General features: G+C 36.2%; 1 pseudogene; it reads left to right on the top strand.

Annotated features, from left to right (window-relative positions):
• The first annotated feature begins 8711 nt into the window (after positions 1 to 8711).
• LOC110271141 (uncharacterized) lies at positions 8712 to 12204 on the top strand (annotated as a pseudogene).
• Positions 12205 to 23738: the final 11534 nt, after the last annotated feature.

Below are 23738 nucleotides of genomic sequence, written 5' to 3'. Positions count from 1 at the left end.
TGCATGCATCATATCATTCATGCCAAGACATGCATGTTTGCCTCGTTATTGGCATTAAAAATGCCTTATACGTGCATTGCTTGCATGCTTCATTATATGCTTATGGTTAGTAACGCATGCTTCCTTGGTTCATTGATCATTGGCATTATTAACGCCTAGCAAGGCTTCCTTGGTTCCAGCGCCACTTTTGATGAGAAGGCGTTTTGGTTCATGGCGTTACCAACACCCTTGGCTTGCTTCATGGCCACGATTTTAAAAGCATGGTCTAAAGTTCCAAAGCGTATCCAAGCTTTAAAACGTGTCCAAAACTTTCTCTTTTCTTCTTTTGAGTTTGTTTTGTGCTTTTTGCTTCTTTTTTTATTATTTTTTACAAAATTAATCAAATCAAACAGATCAAAACAATATACAACTTAAGCACCAAAACAATCCATAATTAAGTGTTATGAATTAATTTTTTTATATGAAAAAGTATAGAAAAACACAACATGATGCGCACGCATCACAACACCAAACTTAAACTTTGCTTGCCCTCAAGCAAATAAAGAATCATGCAATACAATTTGACAATTCAAGGTGAGAAGAATAACAATGTAATGTTCATGGTTGGCTAGTTTACTATGTATGCAACAATCACAAAAGAATTCAAATGATTGATGTTTCTATCTAGCTCACTTTATGAAATCTTTTCTTTTATTCCTTCCTTGAAGCAAGCTTGTTATCTTTTCTTTTCTTAGCTTCGCTTATTGGGTGCTTTGCACCATTTTTTTTTAGCTTCGACTCTAAATGCTTTGTTTTCAAGTATTACCACTTGATACATAAGCACCACAAGCATTTAATTAGAGAACTCTTTAAGCTCGTTTGTTTCTATTATTTAATATCTAATTATTGATGCTCAGAGCCTTGAGTTTTGAGGAGCCTTGAGTTTTGAGGGAGTGCTTTGCACTTGAGCCTAGCCTTGACTTTAAGTGTTTGTTTTCAAGCTTTTTTGCTTGATATATAAACACCACAAGTACTTGACTAATGAATTGTCATTGATATTCAAAGCCTTCAACTTTCTCATTCTTTCCCTTTTTCTTTACTTGATCCTTAATTGATTTGTTTTTTCAAAGTTTTCAAAGTTTTAAAAATTTCATAAAGTGTTCTAGATAAAAACTTTAATCAAATAAATTCAAATGCATTTGAGCAAAAATATTCTTGCTAGCCTTCCAGTGCTTATATGCTCATGCTAGTTTCTTCTTTAATTACCTTGTTTATTTATGATCATGAAGCTTAATTACTTTGACTAAAAAATTTCAAGATGGTAATTATGATGTAAAAGCAACATGTTACAATTCAAAATTACACTATGCTTATCTAGTGGAAGAACACACATGCATGCATATAAATGAAATGGAAGACAATCATGCCTGTAAATAAATGTACATGAAACAAATAAAAGAAAAAAGAACTTAACCATCTTGTAGTTCGTCATCATTGTTGTTGTTATTTTCCTCATATTCTTTTCCTCCTACACCAAACTTAGAATGATTGCTTGTCCTCAAGCAACAAATGAGAGTAGTGGTGATGGGATTGTGAATTAATTATGAATGTCTTCAAAAGTGATGTACATAATGCATGTGTTTAAGCAAGCAAAATTAAAGATAACAATAAAGGCCATAAGAGAAACAGAGACAATGTGATTGCATTAATAAGTGGGTTATGCATGGTACATTACATGAAAGGTAAGTGGCAACACCAAACTTAGTGTGACACTTTCATTTTAGAATGATGCATATATCCAGTAAAGATTTGGAAATCAAATTGTTGCATGGCAACACCAAACTTATCCTATGCAATCATATGCCAAATTATTTGAAAGTAAAACTAAGTAAGGCAAGAAATTGTTACCAAACATTGGGTTGCCTCCCAACAAGCACTTTTTTAATGTCATTAGCTTGACATGTGGTTCTTGAATTTCTTCCCATTCTTCCAGTTGGTTAAGACAAATAACTTCAAGGGAGAAGAGAAAAAAAATTAATGTCCCCTATTTTGATCTCCTCCCAGCAAGCTTTCTTTTGTTATTAGCTTGATTCAACTTGCTTGTTGGGGTGGGGGTTGGATTGCTTGTGGTTGACCTTCTCTTTTTCCTGGATGTTATCTTTCGTTCCTTGGTCACAATCCTCTTTTTCGTTCTTTCCTTGGTTGCCTTCACTTCTTTGATTTCAAGACTTGGGTGTTGTATGATGGTTGGAATGTTTCCTTCATCAAGAACCTTTTGGATTGATGGTTCAATTAAATTACCCTCTATGTAATTCTCTGCTTCATTAGAGTGTAGATTCCCTTGGTTGATTTTCTTCCTTGGGTTAAGGATTGTATCACCAGAAAATGCATTGGTGGATCTTTCAGAGAGTTATTTTGCAATTTGTCCTAATTGTACCTCAAGATTTCTCATAATCGCCTCTTGATACTTATTGAATGTCTCTTGACTTTTTATGAATTTGTCCATTACAAGTTCAAGAGTAGAAAGCCATTGGGATTCTTGAGATGGTTGTGTGGGGTATGGCTGTGATTGGTGAGAGTTATTTGAAGCAATCAAGTGAGAATTTTGTGGGTTTATTGGGGGGTATGGCAAAGTTATTTTGGAGGTTGTGGAATGAGTTTTGTTGGTAGTGAAATAAGTGAAATGAATTTTGAGATGAGATAAATTTAAGTTCTGAAGGCTTTTGATATGAAAAAATAGGAGGTGAGGTTGAAAAATTTTTCATAAATGCATCTAAAGATGATGGTTCTTGATGAATGGGATATAGAGCATTGAATTCTCTTTGATTTTGACCGTTCTAGCCACAATTTGAGTAGTTGTTAAATTCATAACAATGTGGATTATTTTGTGGCCTTGGAAAGCATCCCATTTAGTTTGATTGCTCAAACCCCATCATTCTTTGTCCTTAATATTCTCAGCCACCATTAGGATAGTAACATGAATCATTTTGTGGTGGTAAAATATATCCCATGTAATTTTCTTAACCAAAAGATGATGTATACTACATTCTTCTTTGAAAATGCTCTGTAACAAACACAATCACCAAGAGAAATTGAAATTCTTTATGTCAAAAATAACGAATTCTTAGTGAGGAAATAACACAAACACTTAACTAGCAAGAGAAAATAAAGAATTAAAAGCAATTAAATGACTAAATCAAAGAAAAAAAGTGTCTAATCTAGGTAATCAACCAACCGGTAGTTTGTTAATCACAATTAATCCCCGACAACGGCGCCAAAAACTTGATACAGAATTTACAATTCACTATTCCGTAGAACTACCGGCAAGTGCACCAGGTCGTATCAAGTAATAAACTCACGATGAGTGTCAATCCCACGAGGATTAATGGATTAAGCAAGCAATAGTTAATTGGTTATTCTAGTTAGACGGTCATAATTGGGTGATGAGCAAACAAAAAACAGGAATTTAAATGACTAAAATAAATGAAAGCAATAAATAACAAGGAAGTAAATGACAAGAATGAAAAGTGCTGGAAATTAAATTGCAAGAAAGTAAATAACAAGAATTAAAAATGAAAAGAACATTGGGATCAAGAAATATTGCATTCTCAGGATCAATAATTCTCATCTCCACTTCAATCATACAATCATTGATCTCTTGGTAAATCATAAGTGATTGAATTCTAATTCCTTGGTAATTCAATCTCTCTTAACTTGAACAATTGCTAATTCCTTGATCTAATTGTTCATGAGAAGAGATGAAGAGTGGTCTCTGATTTAGAGCTGCACAATGTCATGAATCAAGTTTTGGGATGATTATATGTCACGTATCAATCCCAAAACCAATTTCATAATCATTGTGAGAAAGAACTTTAAGCATAATTATATGATTCATTTTCCAAGGCTCACATAGATTCAAATAGAATCAATTCCTCTTCTGATAGAATTCGAATCATTAAAATGAATATCAAAGATCTTTCTAAAGAAACAATAAAAGAAGAATTGAAGATGAAGAAGAAAAAAAATTAGTCTATTAAATTATAACAGATCTCTCTTTCCCAATAATGAAAATTAGAGACTCATAACAAAATATTTACAAAAGTGTGTGAAAGAGAATTGAAGAGAAGAAGAGAATAAAGGTGAGAAGAGAGGGCCCGAAGACCCCCTAAGATGGTGTGTAAATGATGAAACTAAAGCCTATTTATAAGATATCCTATATTACAAATTCAAATGGAATTCAAATCAAATTACAATTAAATGAAAATTTCCTAATTACTTCTAGATTATTTTTGTGGTCTTGATTGATTGTTGATTGTGGGCTTGCTTGCATTAAATTGGAGTGGACCTTAAATGAAATAATTGAACCAAATTGAGGCTCTAGGGGTTGATTATGAGATTCGACGTTAGTTAAAAGTAACGCTTCTTGAATTGGGCATTACTAACGCCACTATTTGTGCTCCCAGGGGTGAAAGCACTACAAGGTTTTTACTTATTTGAGGGAGTATTTTAGTGAAGGTTTCTAAAAACCTCCACAATACATTTTATTTATGACAATTTAGAAAACCTCCACTAATAATTAATTAAAATTAAATTTTGGAACAAGAGACATTGAGTTAGCTAAAACGCGATTCTTCTTTTTTTTTTCTCTTTTTTTTCAAAACGAGAGACTGAGCTCAGAGAGAACCCTAAGTTTTCTATGCCATCTTCGCCGTCGTTCCCACTGCCATTTCCGCCGCCGGCACCGTCACTACTGTCGTGTTCGTTGCGGTAGAAAGCTTCTAGATCGAGAGCTTCTGAATTAGGGAGGTTGATGTTGGCCTTGATGGTAAGATCCGTTACGAGGATTTCATTGTCTAAATGGTTGCTAAGTAAACTCCTCACATATCATATTCTTGCAAATTCCATTCGCTCTACTTTTGGATTTTCCTAAATGTGTTCTTTCTTTTTTCTTAGCTGTTTCCGTATTATTGTTTCTTCTTCTTCTTCTTTTTATTTATTTATTTTTGGTCATGTTTGGTTTTTGTTTTGTGCCGTTTCATTTAGTGGACGAACGGGTTAACCATGTTATGCGCATTTTGGTTTTTTGCCATATTAATTTCATCATGTAGCTAACAATGGATAGTTTTAGGGATTCAAAAGTTGCTTGGATTGAATATATGTGTATGGTGAGATCCGAAGCGGTCTTTATCTGCTTCTGCTATAATTATTTATTGGCTAAATAGACTAAGGCCATGGTTGGGCAAATGTGTATGTGTGTGTGTCAAACTTGTGTTCTAATTTCAAGTGAAGTGGAATGAAGTATAAAGAATGGAAGAAAGGTGGTCCAATCTTACTAAGTAATAAATCCTGTATTTAAAGTCTAAATTACTAAGTTTGGTGTAAGAAGGTGCAAATCATTCTGTCCTATGGCAAGCTTTATGGAGATGGTCTATAACTATAAGTAGCTTACACAATTCTTGTGATGTATAGTAAAAGGAAAGAGTCAAAGATATTCTTTGGACACTGATAGGTCTGTGAGAAATTAATGTGAAATTTTGAGCTTGTTTCATATGTCAGTGAGCCTATGAGAGTTATTATTATTATTCCATCAAATGGTTGGGTCATGGAGTATTAAAATAGGATTTTTATGTGGAATTGTTAATGTGTAATCTCAATATTAGATTGTCTGTTACTTTCAAGGGAATGAAATGTTAGGGGTTGCTGAAGGGAGATTTCCTTTTAGCCAGGTGAATGAGGGGTAAAAACTCTGCAACTATGCTAAAATGGGAGTTACATCTCTCACTAAATGATGTTGGGTCACTGCTACTTCGACATTATTAATCAGGTTAATGATAGTCCAATTTCATGTCATGCTTTGTGAATTATGGATGTAGCAAATCTATACGTTTTGTAGTTAAAAATTTCATTAAGTGCCTATGCACAACCGAATTTTCTAGGTAGTAGTCTGTATTCTTATTACTGTCTTTGTCGTGATGAATTTCTATATCATACATTTTCCAAGCATTGTTCGACACTTTAGTATTTATTTACTAGAAACGAATGAACTGTGAATTATTGATGTCTTTCCTGTGTGCTGTTTATTTTCCTATAAATATCTCACTGCTGTTTATCAAGTATTTTGACCTTGCATTCCTTGTGTTTCTGTATCTTCTTGTGGGCCTTTCTCTTATTACTGCTGTAAACACTGCCCTTTTCCCATTTACCAATTTGATTATTTGCTATGATCATGATTCTCTATCTCTCTTTCTAATTGTGAATTATAATTACTTGATTAATTAACTGTTTCCTTTGCTACCTGCTCTTATCAGCTGTCTCTTAACTAGAGTTTTGAGTTACTTCTATTTACTTATGGTTATTTGTTGTTAAGGCTGAGATTTACTCTAGATTGGAAGTATTTGTATTGGTGCACCCACATTTTTTAGCTAATATTTACCTTGAGAGATATTATGCCAAAGCAAAAACTGAGGTACAAAGAGCTTGAGATAGATCTAGCAGTCTGGAACTGAGAATTTGATTAGCTTGTTGATCAAACCATATTAGCTTCCATCAGGTTCTTCATTATTTTTTTTTCATTATCTCTAGTATTTTTGAAATGCTCTGTATATAGTTTATTCTTCAACAGCTGAAATGGGGTTTGGATATTTTTTTAAGTTAGTAACATGATGATGCAAAGCAATGATATTGGCTACCATCTATGTACTCGGATTTATTGACAAAAGATAAAACTATCAGTGCTAAGTGTTGGAAGTTTTTGCAGATTAGAGGTTGAATGAGTAAAACAATCGAGATGTCCTGAAGGAAGATCCAGGTTTTGATAAAGCTCCTTGGCTTTCTTTAACGGTTGTTGCAACAGATTTTGCAAAAAGGTTGTTGAACAAGGATTATCAGAAAATAATCAGCTATAATTGCTAAGGAGCTCTTAGAGGCTATCAGCCTATCAGGTATTCAACCTTTCATGTATTTTTTCCATGAAAAACTATAATTATTGTAGAAACCTCCATTTTTAGCATTATTTTTTTAGTCATTAATGTGTATTTGTTTCTCTATGTTGGACTATATCATATTCTCTCATGTAAAAATTTCTTATAATTTTGTATATAACTCTGTGTTGGGTTTTATTAATCATAAGCCATCTTGTGGTAAAGATTAAGCGCAAATAGAATCCAATATGTTGCATAAAATGTGCTTGCATATACTTGGTTAGAGAGTAAAGTATAGGATCGAAATTTTCATAAATGAGTTCCATTTGTACTTTTTTAACTCAGAATAAGTTTGACTTCCTAATATATGATTTTCCCCCTGATTTAATAATCTTATTCTATTTGATATCTTGTCAAAAGGAAACAATAAACTTTTGGAAAGAACTGAAGAATAAGATGCCTGATATGCGTGATTTACTATATTCATGTGCGATTTGACTATTTTACTTAGCCTTACATACACTTAATTATTTGACCTTAATAATCTTTTCCAATAGTTAAATATAGAATTGTGCATAGTTATAAAAAACCATGACTCAATAGATTCTTGGAAAATATTTCTAATATTTCCTATATGGATAAATAGTCAACTATTGTTACTTATTGATTTTTGTGATATTTGTGATCATTATTTTAGTAATTATGGATCTTTACTTAGAAAGAAAGGAAAGAAAAAAGGGAGTGCTTAACTGAATGCTGTTACCAAAGAACACATGTGATAAAAAAGTATTTCTTTGTTTTTATGACTGATGGTGGTACTAGAAAAGAATTATGAAAAATTTAATACTTGATTTGGAATATTAATGGTTTATTGTGAATCTTGAGATATGCCTTCAAGGGATATTATCAGAAACTACTAGAATGATGTCTTTGTAAAGATTTTTTATTGTGAGAAAAAGACAGGTTGCTATAAAGACTTGACAAGGATGAAAGTACTTGAATCTCAAGTATTTGTGATTACTGAGCTATATAAAACATAGATGATAAGGAACAGGCTTTGGTTACTAACAATAATTTGATTTGGCATTTAGATTTTAAACTAGTTCAAACTGAAAGACCAGGAGAGTTAATTGCTTACTTGAATCTCAATTATTTGCTTATTATTACTTTCTTTCTTTATTTTTTTGTAATTGAAAAAAACATATGAAAAACTATATCGTATTAAAGCAAAAAACTTTAATAATTTTTTATTTTCATGTGTATAAAATCAGTATTTTTTTTAAATTTGTTAATATTATGAATATTTATATTTAAAAATACCAATACACCAAATTTATTTTTCATCGGGTTCTTTACTAATAAGAGAACTATCATTTCATTTATTAAATAAAAATACCAATACACCAAATTATTCTCTTTATTAATTATTATGTTCTGCTATTTGAGTTTAATTTGCAGAGGAGGCTCGGTACTGCTATTTTCTCTTTATTAATTATTCTCTTTTATTTTTTTATTTTTATTTTACAAATTAAACTCACTCATGGATTTAATTTCTGGTTTTATTAGGCATTTGCTTGGGTTTCTTCTGTTTCTGGGATTAAAGTGGGTACTGATTTTTCTCTCACCAGTTTCTTGTTATTGCTTTTGAACAAGCGCTTGTTGAGGTAAGATAATAATTATATCCTGTTTTGTTTTAAATATGTTAGAAGTCTATTATAGCTTTGTAGTTTATTATGTTAGAAATCCCATATATATTTAGTAGTACACATGTCTAGTAATTATTTTTCCCTACTTGAAGTTTAACTAGCACCAATGGATAAATCTTGGATTGCTAAGCCACGAAACTCAGATGAATATATAGTTGGTCTAGAAAACTTCTTGGATTTTGCATTTCAACATGGAGCAATTGAGAATAGTAAGATAATATGTCCGTGTCCAAGTTGTGGGTTTCGCAAATGGCATGCTCGAAAAGATGTTAGAGATCATTTACTTTACAAACCATTCCCTAAGAATTATGTTGTATGGAACTTTCATGGCGAGAAAGAAGTAACCGAATTCTCAAGAAGTGCACATGTCACGCGAGACATTGGCAACTGAACATCCCCTAGATAACATGGTAAATGATGCTTTCGGGATACATATGGATCAGGAGAGCGGTGAAGATTCAGGCACGGAAGATTTTATAAACAATGAGCCAAGAGAAAATTATAGAGACTTTGATGAGTTTCTCAAGGAAGGCAATTAAAAGCTACAGGAAGGAAGCGACTTCACAAAGCTAGAATTCATAGTCAAATTATATCATATTTAAGTCTTGTGTGGACTAAGTGACAAGGCCATTACCATGATACTTGAGTTGGTGAGGGATGCTTTTAGTTGTGTGAATTTGCCTACGACTTTTGACCAGGCAAAGAAACTAATTCAAAAACCAAGTCTTGACTATGTTAAGATAGATGCTTGCCCCAATGATTGTGTGTTGTTCGAGGATGAAGACCCAAATAACATCCAACAAACATGTAGTCATTGTGGTGCTTCTAGGTGGAATTCTAAGAAGAAGAAGAAGAAAAAGTAAGCTACCAAGGTTTTGAGATACTTTCTGTTGAAACCAAGGTTGCAAAGATTGTTCATGTGTCGTAAAACTACAGAGCATATGTTATGGCATGCAACAGCGAAGGGAGAAAATGACAAAATCGTGCATCCAAGGGATGGTGAGGCATGGAAGACTTTTGATTTGACACACAGAGAGTTTGGATTGCAACTTAGAAATGTCCTCTTAGGACTTGCTAGTGATGGTTTCAATCCTTATAGATCAATGAGTTCTACTCATAGCATTTGGCCTGTGTTTCTGATTCCATATAATCTTCCTCCTTGGATGTGTATGAAACACACTTCCTTTATCCTGTCAGTAGTTATACCTGGCAAGCATAGTCCCGAAAATAATATAGACATATATCTTAAACCATTTGTCAGAGAGTTAAAAGAATTATGGGATGAGGGTATGAAAATTTATGATGCATCAGAACATAAAATGTTTAAGATTTATGCAGCTCTTATATGGATAGTTAGTGATTTTCCTGGCCTAAGCATGCTCTCTGGATGGAACACATATACTGGTTTGGCTTGCCCAACTTCTAATTTTTATGCAAAACCTTGTTATCTTAATCATAGCGAAAAATGGTGTTACATAGGTCATCGACGTTTTCTTGGTAGACAACATCGATTCAGATTAAGTAGAGTTCGTTTTGATGGACACATAGAAGAATGTGATCTCCCGACTAAATTATCAGGATCTTAAATTCTGGCACAAGTAGAAAATATTGATGTTACATTCGGGAAGAAAGAAAAGTTGAACAAGAAATGAAAAAGAGGTAGGCAAGCAACTATGCAGTGGAGAAAGATAAGCATCTTTTTTTAACTTCCATATTGGAAAACCAACTTGTTGCATCATAACCTTGACTTTATGCACATTGAGAAAAATGTATGCAATAATATTTTGTATACTTTGCTCAATGAGAAATCTAAAGCAAAAGATAATCTCAATGCCCGAAAAGATCTACAAGACATGGGAATAAAGTGTGATCTTTGGCCAGATGATAATGGAAAATATCACCTTGCTTTGTATTCACTAACACGAGATGCTAAAAAGGTCTTTCTTGCAACTTTGAAGAATGTTAGAGTGCCCGATGGTTACTCAAGTAATATATCTCGATGTATTGATGAGGCACAACAAAAAATCATTGGACTTAAAGTCATGACTGTCATATTTTGATTGAGCAGTTGCTTCCACTAGCAATCCGTAATGTGCTACTAAACCAAGTTACCTCAGTTTTGATAGAGTTCTGCTCATTTTTTAGAATTCTCTGTGGTAAGAGTCTAAGTCGTATAGAACTTGATAAGCTCCAAGATCGCATTGTGATTACTCTTTGCCATTTGAAAATGTTATTTCCTCCATCATTCTTCACCGTTATGGTGCATCTAAAAGTCCATCTTGTTGAAGAAGCAAAACTTGGGGAGCTAGTCCATTATCGATACATGTATTTTGTCGAAAGGTACAATAATGCTTTCCCTTTTTAAAATAAAAATTATTTGATAAAATTGTAGTACATTGACAATTCATCCATGTAGGGAATTGGGATACTTGAAGTCCTTTGTACGAAATAAAGCACATCCAGAAGGTTCTATTGCTGAGGGTTATTTAGCTGAAGAGTCTCTTACTTTTTGTTCTCGGTATATTGACAACATGGAGACTAGATTTAATAGGCCTAGTCGTCTTTGTTATGATCCCCCTTATGAAATGTCTTCGGTCTTGCCCAAGTTAGGTACTCCACATGGAGGTCATTCAAACTTCAATTTAACTAAAATAGAGAAGTTGCAAGCTCATCGCTATGTGGTTTTCAATCGCGAAGGTGTGAAACCATATATCAATGCCTTTAGAGACCACATTAGGAGAACTTCAAAGGGAAGAAGAATCTCACCTGCAGAGATAGAAAAGAAAGTTAATAAAGATTTTGTTGATTGGTTTCAAGAATTGGTAAGTGAAAGTTCATATTTTATAAAGTATACATTGTATATTAGTCAACTAAATAATCTTGACTGATACTTTTTGTTTATTTTATAGAGTGTGAATCCAGATAATCCATACGAAATGTCAACTGATATAAAGTTTCCTGCATGAGGCCCAATGATGAATGCAAGGAGATTTTCTGTTTATGACATCAATGGGTATAGATTTCAAACTTTGACTAGAGAATTTGGTCTTAAGACACAAAATAGTGGAGTATTCTTAGTCTCTAACACACCCTGCATTGCAAGTATTACGGATAGAAATATGAGACAAGCAAATTTGCCATATTATGGCAAGTTAGAAGATATAATTGAACTTAACTACCATGGACAATTTGCCGTTGTTCTTTTTAAATGCAAATGGGCTGACACTACTAGGGACAGAGGCTATAAAAAGGACCATTGGAATTTCAATTGTGTCAATTTTGATAGATTAATTCACACGGGTGAGCGTGAGGAACATGAACCTTATACTGAAGTATCTCAAGCACAAATGGTGTATTATGTTGATGATATGGTAAATAAAGGGTGGAGTATTGCTGTGCATGTCAAGCCAAGGGATATGTATGACATGGGTCAAGGAAATGAAGATATAGTGTACGAAAATGAGCCATATCAAGAGCAAGAACTTGAACAATTATTTGACCCCAATAATGAGTACATCCAATTAGCTACCAATTTATTAGATAGCGATGCTATTGAAGATAATGTAGCTACTAACTTGGCAAGGGATATGTTTAAATGAAAATTTTTACAAAATTTTACCAAAGGTAACATTTTAAACTTTTTATTTATTATGTGCTTGACATTTTACCAAAGGTTGATAATGTTATTAATTAAAAGTATATTTATTGGAGCAGATTTCATATAGAAAGACAACCACTAATAATAATAGTAGAGGCAAAGATTTATACTGAAGTTGGAATTGTTACCAGAGGTATTGTTATCACTATTACCCTTTTTAATTAATAGTATTTGTTGCTGTTGAGCTTTTTATGTGTGCATCATGCATTTGTTATTTAATTTCCTATAAGGTATACTATGAATGGCTTCTTTTAATAATTATTATTCGAATAAATGACCATTTGTACCCATGAGAGATGAAAACGCTGATATTTGTACCCATGAAAGCCCAAAACTAATCTTGTACCCATGATAGATGTTGTCCGTGTGACAAAAGTGAACTGGCTTGGATCTGAGCTTGGTTCGTGGGTTTCCGAACCTACGTGGCACTCCCACCCCCCCTCCCCACCCCCAAAGCCATATCTGAGCCAACCATTCACCATCATCATCTTCATCTTCTTCACCATCATACCACTCCATCATTGTCTCTTCCCAGCCACCATATCCTCCATCACCATCACCTCAGCACCGCCACAGCCACCTCCCTTCACCATAACCTCCGGCGACAACCCACACCGCCGCACCCCTTTCTCTTCTTCTTCCCCTCTTCTCACCTCCGCTGAGCCCAGAAACCACAGCGCCAGCTCCACCTCTCCACCAAAGCCCAGAGCGGCAGCAGCCACCTTCTCCATTCCTGAGTCTCCTCTCGTCTGCCACCAAATAGCCGCGACACCCAACCTTCTCCGCAGCGTCCTTACGGCGTTCCAACCCGTCACCACTCCCCTGTCCGAACCCTAGCTCCGCCAACCATCACCGTCGGCCTCTATGAGCCACTGTAACCCTCTTCCCTTTTCTCCCCTTTGCGTGTTCTCTGTCTTCCTCAGCCACACCAACGAACCGGCCACCTTCTCCTCCCTCTCTCTCACTGGCCGAACTGCCGCGCCGTCGACGAGCCACAGCGACACCGACGATGAGCCCCTTTCCCCCTTTCTTCTTCCTTCTCTGTCATCCCGTCTCACCATCACGAACCAGCTTAGCACCGTCGCGATTCCAGTCCCGTTTTCCGTTCTCCCATAGAACGACTAGAACAGGGTGCAGCCCCTGTGTCTTCCATCCCCTCCGTTTTCCCTTGTTTCATGGCTGCATTCACTCTCCGCTGCTGTAATTGAAGCAGTGCCACTACCAGGCCGCCACTTCTGTCCCAGCCAATTCATCCATCATCTTCCCTTTACCTGTTCATTCTTTGCTTCCCAGGTTCCCATTTTCATTTGTTGAGTTCTGTTTCTTTCATTGTATTGCTTTTAGTTCATTTTTCTTAATTTGGTTAGTTAGAAATGCATGTTAGTTGCTTAGGTTGTTAGATAATCTGAGCTGGATAGTGGATTTAGGTTTGTTTTGATTCATGCTGCTGTTTGAAAATTTTGCTGTTTTGATTCATGATGTTGTTTGAAAATTTTGGCTTGTCTAATGCTGCTGGGAGCTTTGGGGGAGGTAGGGTTCAGACAGGGGAGTGGTGACAGGTTTGAATGCCGTAAGGACGCTGCGGAGAAGGTTGGGTGTCGTGGCTGTTTGGTGGAGAGGAGGAGCTGGCGCTGTGGTTTCTGGGCTCAGCGGAGGTGAGAAGAGGGGAAGAAGAAGAGAAAGGGGGCGGCGGTGTGGGTTGTCGCCAGAAGTTGTGGTGAAGGGAGGTGGCTGTGGCGGTGCTGAGGTGATGGTGATGGAGGTTATGGTGGCTGGGAAGAGACAGTGATGGATAGGGATGATGGTGAAGAAGATGAAGATGATGATGGTGAATGGTTGGCTCAGATATGGCTTTGGGGGGGTGGGAGTACCACTTAGGTTCGGAAACCCATGAACCAAGCTCAGATCCAAGCCAGGGCACTTTTGTCGTACGGACAGCATCTATCATGGGTACAAGATTAGTTTCGAACTTTCATGGGTACAAATGTCAGCGTTTTCATCTCTCATGGGTACAAATGGTCATTAATTCATTATTATTCCTTCTACTACTTTGTATTTTGAGTTTCAGTATGAGGTGTTCAATCTGTTATATCTATGCAATTAGATGGTGATTTAATTATCCCTAATATAATTGCATGAACTCCATAGCCAAACATCGTAAGGCTTTTGGACCTGGAAATTTGAGTTGCTTATTAGGGCTTGGGTGAACCCTTGTGTTGGATCAATGGCTACTGAAAATGAGGCGAGTATTAATTGCAAGAGGGTTACATGCAAGATTGATAGCAGCACCATTGCTGCATGTTGGAGGTTGTATTTTTAAAATGTTTATTGCAAGGTTTGGAATTCAATGGTTGATGCCTAAGGATGATTTCTTCTTTGACATTCTTACTCCATTCTTCGTTGAAAAGTATTGGCAACTCTAAAATAACTATATGTATGCGGTGTATTAGAATGAAAACAGTAGCTAATAAATCAAACAAGCTTCTTTTATTTATTTATTTATAATTTTGTATTTAAGGTGTGCAATATTGTTATCTTTTTAGCAAAGTCCATCTTGTAAGATAACATAAAATGTTTATTGCTGGTGTTTTATTTTTCTTTATTTTTTGGAGTGATTTTAGGGATTTAAATACTTGATTTTGATGCACTAAACTAAATTAAAAACCGATTGAAAATGTGAACAGCTATTGATTCCAATTATGTGACTATTTGTGTAGATATACTGGATCGCTCATGGACCATGACTATCATGATCAGCCGCCGTGCCCAAAACTGTTTGTGTAGATATACTGGTGCTACTTCTATGCTACTGTTTTTATTTTGAGATTTTTATGTAATTAAATTATATTGAAATATTAAAGTTGTTGTTTTATTTTACTTTTTAAAGAAAAATAATAATAGTTATGTAGAACAATATCATACAGAATTATGTTTGGAACTATTGACATTGAGAATTTTTTTTATATATAGAGTTATGTCTTATATTGAGAAATTGTGTTATAAAAGATTTGATTTTTAAATTTTGATATTAAAAAATAAATTTTTAATTTGAGAGTATATGAATGAGATGAGATTAATGAATGATTTTTAATCAAAAATAAATAATTAATTACAGGATTTGTGGAGGTTTGAAAATCACACAAAATAGTTAATTTTTGTTAAATTAAAAAATTAATTTGTGGGGGTTTTAAACTGCCACAAAAGCGATTTAAAACTGTCACAAAAGTCCAATATAAAACCCTCACTAAACACTCACAAACCCCCCTCCCCCACTGAATAGATTGTGGAGGTTTTTAAAAACTCCTACAAAAGACCTCGTGGCACCTCAAATTTTGGGGGTTTTAGAAATCCCTATAAATCATTTGGTGGGGATTATAAACCTCCACAAATAAAAAAAAACTGCTACAAATAGACAAAAACCTTGTAGTGAAGTATGTGTTGCTGGCGTTATTTACAATAACACTTCATTCCTTGGCGTAAACAATGCCTCATATACTTGGGGATGAGATTTTGTTGTCATGCGTACGCATGGCGATCGTGCATACACACATTTGCTGAAGCTTCCACCCCCCACTTATCCCAGGCGTTACTTGAACAGGCGCCCTTTATTTCCTGGCGTTACCAACGCCCAAAATCATGCTTCAAGATCAACTCTTGTGACATGGGTGTTACTTGAAGGGGGCGCTTCATAATTAAGTGTCACCAACGATGCCTAAGTGCCTAGTTCCAGGATCATCTATTGTGGCAAGAGCTTCCACTTTTTAATGGACGTTATTCAAAATGGACGCTTGATAAACCACTATTTTATGGTTTATCTTGTGCTCAGTTGAGTGGTTTTTATCAACTCTTTACCCACTTATTCATACTATTTGCATGGTTTTACAATTCCTTCCCAGAATTTGTGCTATGATTGAAAACATGCTTCTTTGGCCTTAAGTTCCCTATTTTTAATCCTCTCTTATTACCATTAGATGCCTTGATATGTGTGTTAAGTGATTTCAGAGATTACATGGCAGGAATGGCTCAGAGGATGGAAAGGAAGCATGCAAAAGTGGAAGGAATACAAGAAGTTGGAGAAATTGCTAAGCTGTCCAGCCTGACCTCTTTGCACTCAAACGGCTATAACTTTAGCTACAGAAATCCAAACGACGCGGTTCTAGTTGCGTTGGAAAGCTAACGTCTGAGGCTTCGATTTGATATATAATATGCCATAGTTGCCCTGACGATAGGTGACGCGAACGCGTCATTCATGCGGACACATTGCAGTGACAAAAATCAACGTGTTTGAATTTGCAACCAGCGAATTCTGGGCTGTTTCTGACCCAGTTCTCGGCCCAGAAAACACAGATTAGAGGCTATAAAGTAGGGGGATTTCATCCATTCATAATCAAGCTTTCACATTTACCATTTTAGGATTTAGATGTAGTTTTTAGAGAGAGAGGTTCTCTCCTCTCTCTTAGGATTAGGATTTAGGATTTCTCTCAGTTTTAGGAGTGACTCTCAATCCCAGGTTCAATGTTCCTTTTATTTACTTTTCTAATTTGATTTATGAACTCTTCCATGTTACATTTGATATCTTTATTAGTGCTAATTGAGGTATTTCAGAATTATAATTGCTTTCTTTTATTTATTATATAAATAATTTGAATTTTTTCCTTTTGGCTTTGGTTGAGTCATTGGAGACACTTGAGTTATCAAACTTATTGTTGACTGAAAATTGGGATTCTTCATAGTTAGAGGTTAACAAAGTGGGAGAAAAATCCAATTCTCATCACAATTGATAAAGATAACCAGGATAGGACTTCCAGTTCTCATACCTTGCCAAGAGTTTATTTTACAGTTATTCATTTATTTTTATTGCTTTGAAAATATACATGTGCCCATTGCCCAAACTCCAGAACCCCAATTTACAAACTCATAACCAATAATAAGAACATACCTCCCTGCAATTCCTTGAGAAGACGACCCGAGGTTTGAATACTTCGGTTATCAATTTATTTAGGGGTTTGTTACTTGTGACAACCAAAACGTTTGTATGAAAGGACTTTTGAAGGTTTAGAAACTATACTTGCAACGAGGATTTATCCGCAAATTTCTAGACCACGCAAAAGTTCTCTCATCAAAATGGCATCGTTGCCGGGGAATTGCAAACGTGTGCCTTATTATTGGTTATTGTAAATATTTGCTTTTTGCTTGTTTATTTATTTTTATTTTTGTTTTTATTTTTTTCCTTTTCGTAAATTAAGAGGTTATTGGTTTTTATTTAGTTATTAAAAATTTTTCAAAAAATTTTTTTGGTGTTCATCTTGATCTTCAAGTTGTTCTTCGTGTTCATCTTGACCTTCAAGTTGTTCTTAGTTGTTTTCTTCGTTCTGATCTAAAAATTTTAAGTTTGGTGTCATTTTATTGTTTTTCTCTTTCCTCATTAAATTCAAAAAATTCAAAATTTAAAACTCAAATTTCAAATTTCAAATTTCAAAATTCAAATCTTTTTCAAAAATCATATCTTTTTCAAAAATCTTATCTTATCTTATTTCAAAAATCAAATTTCAAAATTTAATTTTCAAATTCAAAATTTAAATAACCTTTTAATTTAAATTTATTTTCATTTTTAATTTTTATTTGCTACTATGAACTCTCACCCCTTTGGCTATGAGTCTGGTTACAATTATGTTGCAGGAAGAGGAAATTACAAGGAGAACAGGCATCAAGGTTGGAACAATCAAAGATGGGAGGAGCCACAAGGATTTGATCAACCCTCATGGCAACAACCACCTCCAATGGACTATCAACAACCACCACCATATGCCTATGAACCCTTTCTTCAACATGACTTTGGACCACCAAACTCACGAGCCCCTTTCTGCCAATCACCTCCATATGACCCTAACTCGTATCCACCATACCAACCACCTTATGAGCCAAATGAACCATACACAGAACCACCACCTTTACAACACAACTACTCTCATGAACCACCACCTCAATATTCACCATCTCCATATCATTATCAAGATGAACCACATTCCTATTATGAACCCTCTCTCCCAACCAATGAATCCTCATATCCACCCCAACCTCCAATGGATGACAGACTTCGTGTTATTCTTCAAAGGCAAGAAAGGATGAATAAGAGTGTGCTAAATTTCGCGGCCGCCTTAGGTGAGTTCATAAATATAATAGCTTCCCAATATCTGAGCACTCAAAGAACTCCCATGGCTACATGTGGAGAATCAAAAGAAGAGCAAAGCATGAAGGAGACACTAGAAACTTCGGTGGACAATGAGGAACATGGCTTTGTATTGGAACAAGTGGAGGAAGCCATAATAGTTGCAGAGGAAGAAGTGGTTGAAGACTTAGGAGATGCTGAACCTCCATGGGAAAGTCCAGTTATAGAACCTCCTTCCAAGGCGATTGAAATTGATGCTGAGGAGGGTGTACAACCTACAAGGCGTATCATGGTTGAAGACTTGGAAGAGGTCGATCAAGAGATGGAGATTCAAGAAGAAGAAGCACAACCTCCCATGCCCTTGGTAAGTAATGAAGAAGAGATTGAATTGGAAGAAAGCTACCAAGAGGAAGAGGTTGAAATTAAAGAAGTTTGCAAAGAGGTGGAAGTTGTCAAAGAGCACAAGGGAGTGAAGCTTGAAATTACCTTGCCAAAGTTATTGGAGACCCCTCCCCCTAAGTTGCCATCATCCTTCACAACATTCAAGTGGGTAAAATTCATATCCCTTAGCTTTCTAATCCCACTTGAATATGGGCTACTGGAGACGGATGGTCAACTTAGAGCTCTTTGTGGCATTGAGAGTAAGAGGAAGATGGCTAGTGGTAAGAATTATCCTGCAAGGTTCATTATGGTTGGAAGCTTTAAGTTCAAACGCAAAGGTTGGTGCAGAGCTCAACTGAATGGGTCTAGGAAGTTGTTTGGCCGCTTTAGTGAGAATTCAGATTGCTTGCTACCCGGATGGAATCATGATGATCAACACAAAGACGGGTGCAATAGCAAGGTTTGGGATCCTGGAATCTGTTCTGACATCCAACACCCCGGGAGCCTAAGAATCTGTTTGAAGCTGCTCAAAGGCTTTACGTGCCTAGTTTGGGATCCCGGAGGCTGTTGGCATTCCAAACATTGGTGGAGATTTCTGGATGAATTCAAGCACAAGCCACCATAACAGGAAGCTCACCAAATGTCCAACTTAAGGACTTTAACTAAAAGTGCTAGGTGGGAGACAACCCACCACGGTATGATCGTTCCTTTTCAAACATTAATTTTGCATAAAAAAAAAGAGAAGCACGCGACGCGGCAGCGTCGCTGACGCGTCCGCATCATGTGGAAAAAATGCCTCCCACGCGACCGCGTCACACACGCGGCCGCGTGACCTAGAAATCAACGTAAGAAAGGGTGCACGAGCGAAAGTTGTGCGAGAGTGGTGCTGGGCTGGTGCTGATCGCACATGCCTTTCCACGCGGTCCCATGGCTCATGCGTCCGCGTCATATCCCATGATGGCCACTCACGTGATCACGTCAACCACGCGACCGCATCACCCTGAATTTTTGGCAATACTAAGTTTTGAACAGAGAGTTGTGTGACCGCGAGGCTGCACTCGCGCCACTAGCACAAATCGACTCACGCGATCGCATGCCCCACGCGTCCTCGTCACCCAACCTTATCGCGCACCACGCGACCGCGTCACCCACGCGACCGCGTCGCCTGCACCGCACAACTTATCCAGATTAGTGCCAATTATCTTATCTTTTCTTTTCTAATCCTAATTTCTTCTATCTTTTCTTCTTTCTTTCTTACTTTATTTCTTTCACTTCTCATTCTTCTTATCTTTTATTTTATTTTATTTATTTGCATACTTTCATTCATTGCATTTTAATTTTGTATATTTTTTATTTTTCTTTTCTAAATTTATTATTTTACCATTGGTGTTCAAATGTTCTTATTCAACTGTTATATCTTTTCTGGTATTATCTTGGTGCTTCATGACTTGTTTTATTCTGATTGGGTAATATTATTTAAATCAATGCTAATTTTTATATTACTGATATTCCTTTTGCATTGACATGAACTTACCCTGTCTTTCATTACCCACTCTCTTCCCCATTGTTGTAAATTTTGCACCACTGGTATGCCATGGCTTCTATTATTTTCTCACATACATGTTGAAGCTTCCATGTAAATGAGACCCTTATCATTTGGCATTAACCCACCCATACTTCATTTATTTTCTTATCTTTATTTCTGGGTTACTGTTCTTTTTCTCTTCTTTCAGGCTGGCCACCGAAGACGGAAAAAGGGAGAAACTTCTAAAAAGGGAGACAAACAAGTCCATCTGCACAATCCTTGAAGAAAAGCATCAGTTGGAACAACACGTCCACTTGCACATCTTAGCATGCACCAAGGACGGTGCAACCTTTAAGTGTGGGGAGGTCGATACCGATCTCCATAGGTTAGTTACTCTTCTATCTCAACACCAATGGTTTATTTTCCTTGTTAGTTGTTGCATTTACATGTTTGATTGCATATTTGTTTGATTTTTTGCATATTTTACCACTTGGTTGAAGTAATATTTTCTTTTTCAAGAAAATTTTTAGAGCATTTCACTAATTTGAATAAAATTTAATGTTACACTTGTTTGAAGAAATATTATACTGGAACATGGTTTAGAACTCGAACACACAAAACCTGTGAGATTTTTTAGCCTATTTGAATTGGTTGCATTTTATCAACCAATATTTTATTTTTAGTGTGTATTTTTCTCTCTAAAATTGTGATCTTTGTCTTGCTTAACTCTATATTTCCATGGTTTGATGTATGCATGCACTTATATGATTGAGGCCTTTGTTTCACTGAGTGATTAGAGTGTATACACTTTCAGTGAGGGTTCGATGCTCGATTCTTTGTTCCCGGCTTTCATGAGCTATTTTCTTCTTGCAAGTCTAGTTGTACTCTATTTTGTAATTTGAATTAGTGAAATCCAGTTCATATTTGTACTTAAAAGACTTATTTACTTTTAACCAAGTAGGTAGAAATATTCTGCATGTAGTTGCATTCATAGGTTGCATTTTATACATTCTACCATTCATCTTCATCTTTATAGCTTCTCTTGAGCTTAGCTTGAAAACATGCTAATGTTTAAGTGTGGGGAGGTTGATAAACCACTATTTTATGGTTTATCTTGTGCTCAATTGAGTGGTTTTTATCAACTCTTTACCCACTTATTCATACTATTTGCATGGTTTTACAATTCCTTCCCAGAATTTGTGCTATGATTGAAAACATGCTTCTTTGGCCTTAAGTTCCCTATGTTTAATCCTCTCTTATTACCATTAGATGCCTTGATATGTGTGTTAAGTAATTTCAGAGATTACAGGGCAAGAATGGCTCAGAGGATGGAAAGGAAGCATGCAAAAGTGGAAGGAATACAAGAAGTTGGAGAAATTGCTAAGCTGTCCAGCCTGACCTCTTCGTACTCAAACGGCTATAACTTTAGCTATAGAGGTCCAAACGACGTGGTTCTAGTTGCGTTGGAAAGCTAACGTCCGGGGCTTCGATTTGATATATAATATGCCATAGATTCCTGGTGCAATAAATTGTGATCTCAGGCAACGGCGTCAGAAACTCTGTACGCACGTCTTAATAAATCGTTTTTCATTCACAACTTCGATACAACTAACCAGCAAGTGCACTGGGTCATCCAAGTAATAAACCTTACGTGAGTAAGGGTCGATCCCACGGAGATTGTTGGTATGAAGCAAGCTATGGTCACCTTGTAGATCTCAGTCAGGCGGATATAAAATAGTTATGGAGTTTTCGAAAATATATAATAAAATAAGGATAGAAATACTTATGTAAATCATTGGTGAGAATTTCAGATAAGCGCATAGAGATGCATTCGTTCCTCTGAACCTCTGCTTTCCTGCTGTCTTCATCCAATCAATCTTACTCCTTTCCATGGCTGGCTTTATGTAAGGACATCACCGTTGTCAATGGCTACCTTTAATCCTCTCTGGAAAATGGTCCGATGCGCTGTCACTGCATGGGTAATCATCTGGAGGCATCACCCTTGTCAATGGTTGCATCCTATCCTCTTGTGAAAATGGTCCAAATGCTCTATCACAGCACGGCTAATCATCTGAGGTTCTCGATCATACTGGAATAGGATTCACCCTCCTTTTGCGTCTGTCACTACGCCCAGCACTCGCGAGTTTGAAATTCGTCACAGTCATTCAATCCGAGAGTCCTACTCAGAATACCACAGACAAGGTTTAGACTTTCCAGACTCTCATGAATGCCGCCATCAATCTAGCTTATACCACGAAGATTCTGATTAAGAGATCCAAGAGATACTCATTCAATCTAAGGTAGAACGGAAGTGGTTGTCAGGCACACGTTCGTGAGGGAATGATGATGATTGTCACGTTCATCACATTCAGGTTGAAGTGCGAATGAATATCTTAGAAGCGGAATAAGTTGAATTGAATAGAAAAATAGTAGTACTTTGCATTAATCTTTGAGGAACAGCAGAGCTCCACACCTTAATCTATGGAGTGTAGAAACTCTACCATTAAAAATACATAAGTGAAAGGTCTAGGCATGGCCGAATGGCCAGCCCCCATGATCTAAGAACCAGGCGTCCAAAGATCTCTAATACAATAGTAAACAGTCCTATTTATACTAAACTAGCTACTAGGGTTTATAGAAGTAAGTAATTGATGCATAAATCCACTTCCGGGGCCCACTTGGTGTGTGCTTGGGCTGAGCTTGAATGTTACACGTGAAGAGGCTCTTTCTGGAGTTGAACGCCAGGTTGTAACGTATTTCTGGCATTCAACTCTGGTTTGTGACGTGTTTCTGGCGTTTAACTCCAGACAGTAGCGTAGAACTGGCGTTCAACACCCTTTTATGTCATCTAAACGCGGCCAAAGTATGGAATATTATACATTGCTGGAAAGCCCTGGATGTCTAATTTCCAACTCAATTAGAAGCGCGCCATTTTGAGTTCTGTAGCTCCAGAAAATCCACTTTGAGTGCAGGGAGGTCAGAATCCAACAACATCAGCAGTCCTTCTTCTACCTCTGAATCTGATTTTTGCTCAAGTCCCTCAATTTCAGCCAGAAAATACCTGAAATCACAGAAAAACACACAAACTCATAGTAAAGTCCAAAAATGTGAATTTAACATAAAAACTAATGAAAACATCCCTAAAGGTGACTAGATTCTACTAAAAACATACTAAAAACAATGCCAAAAAGCGTATAAATTATCCGCTCATCACAACACCAAACTTAAATTGTTGCTTATCCCCAAGCAACTAAAAATCAAATAGGATAAAAAGAAGAGAATATACTATAAATTCCAAACTATCAATGAAACATAGCTCCAATTAAATGAGCGGGACTTGTAGCTTTTTGCCTCTTGAATAGTTTTGGCATCTCACTTTATCCATTGAAGTTCAGAATGA

Source organism: Arachis ipaensis, chromosome B1 (assembly GCF_059453495.1).
Source record: "Arachis ipaensis isolate K30076 ecotype BB chromosome B1, ASM5945349v1, whole genome shotgun sequence".
Classification (NCBI taxonomy): domain Eukaryota; kingdom Viridiplantae; phylum Streptophyta; class Magnoliopsida; order Fabales; family Fabaceae; genus Arachis; species Arachis ipaensis.
The sequence above is the reverse complement of the archived record's forward strand: the minus strand, read 5'-3'. Positions and strand labels throughout refer to the sequence as shown.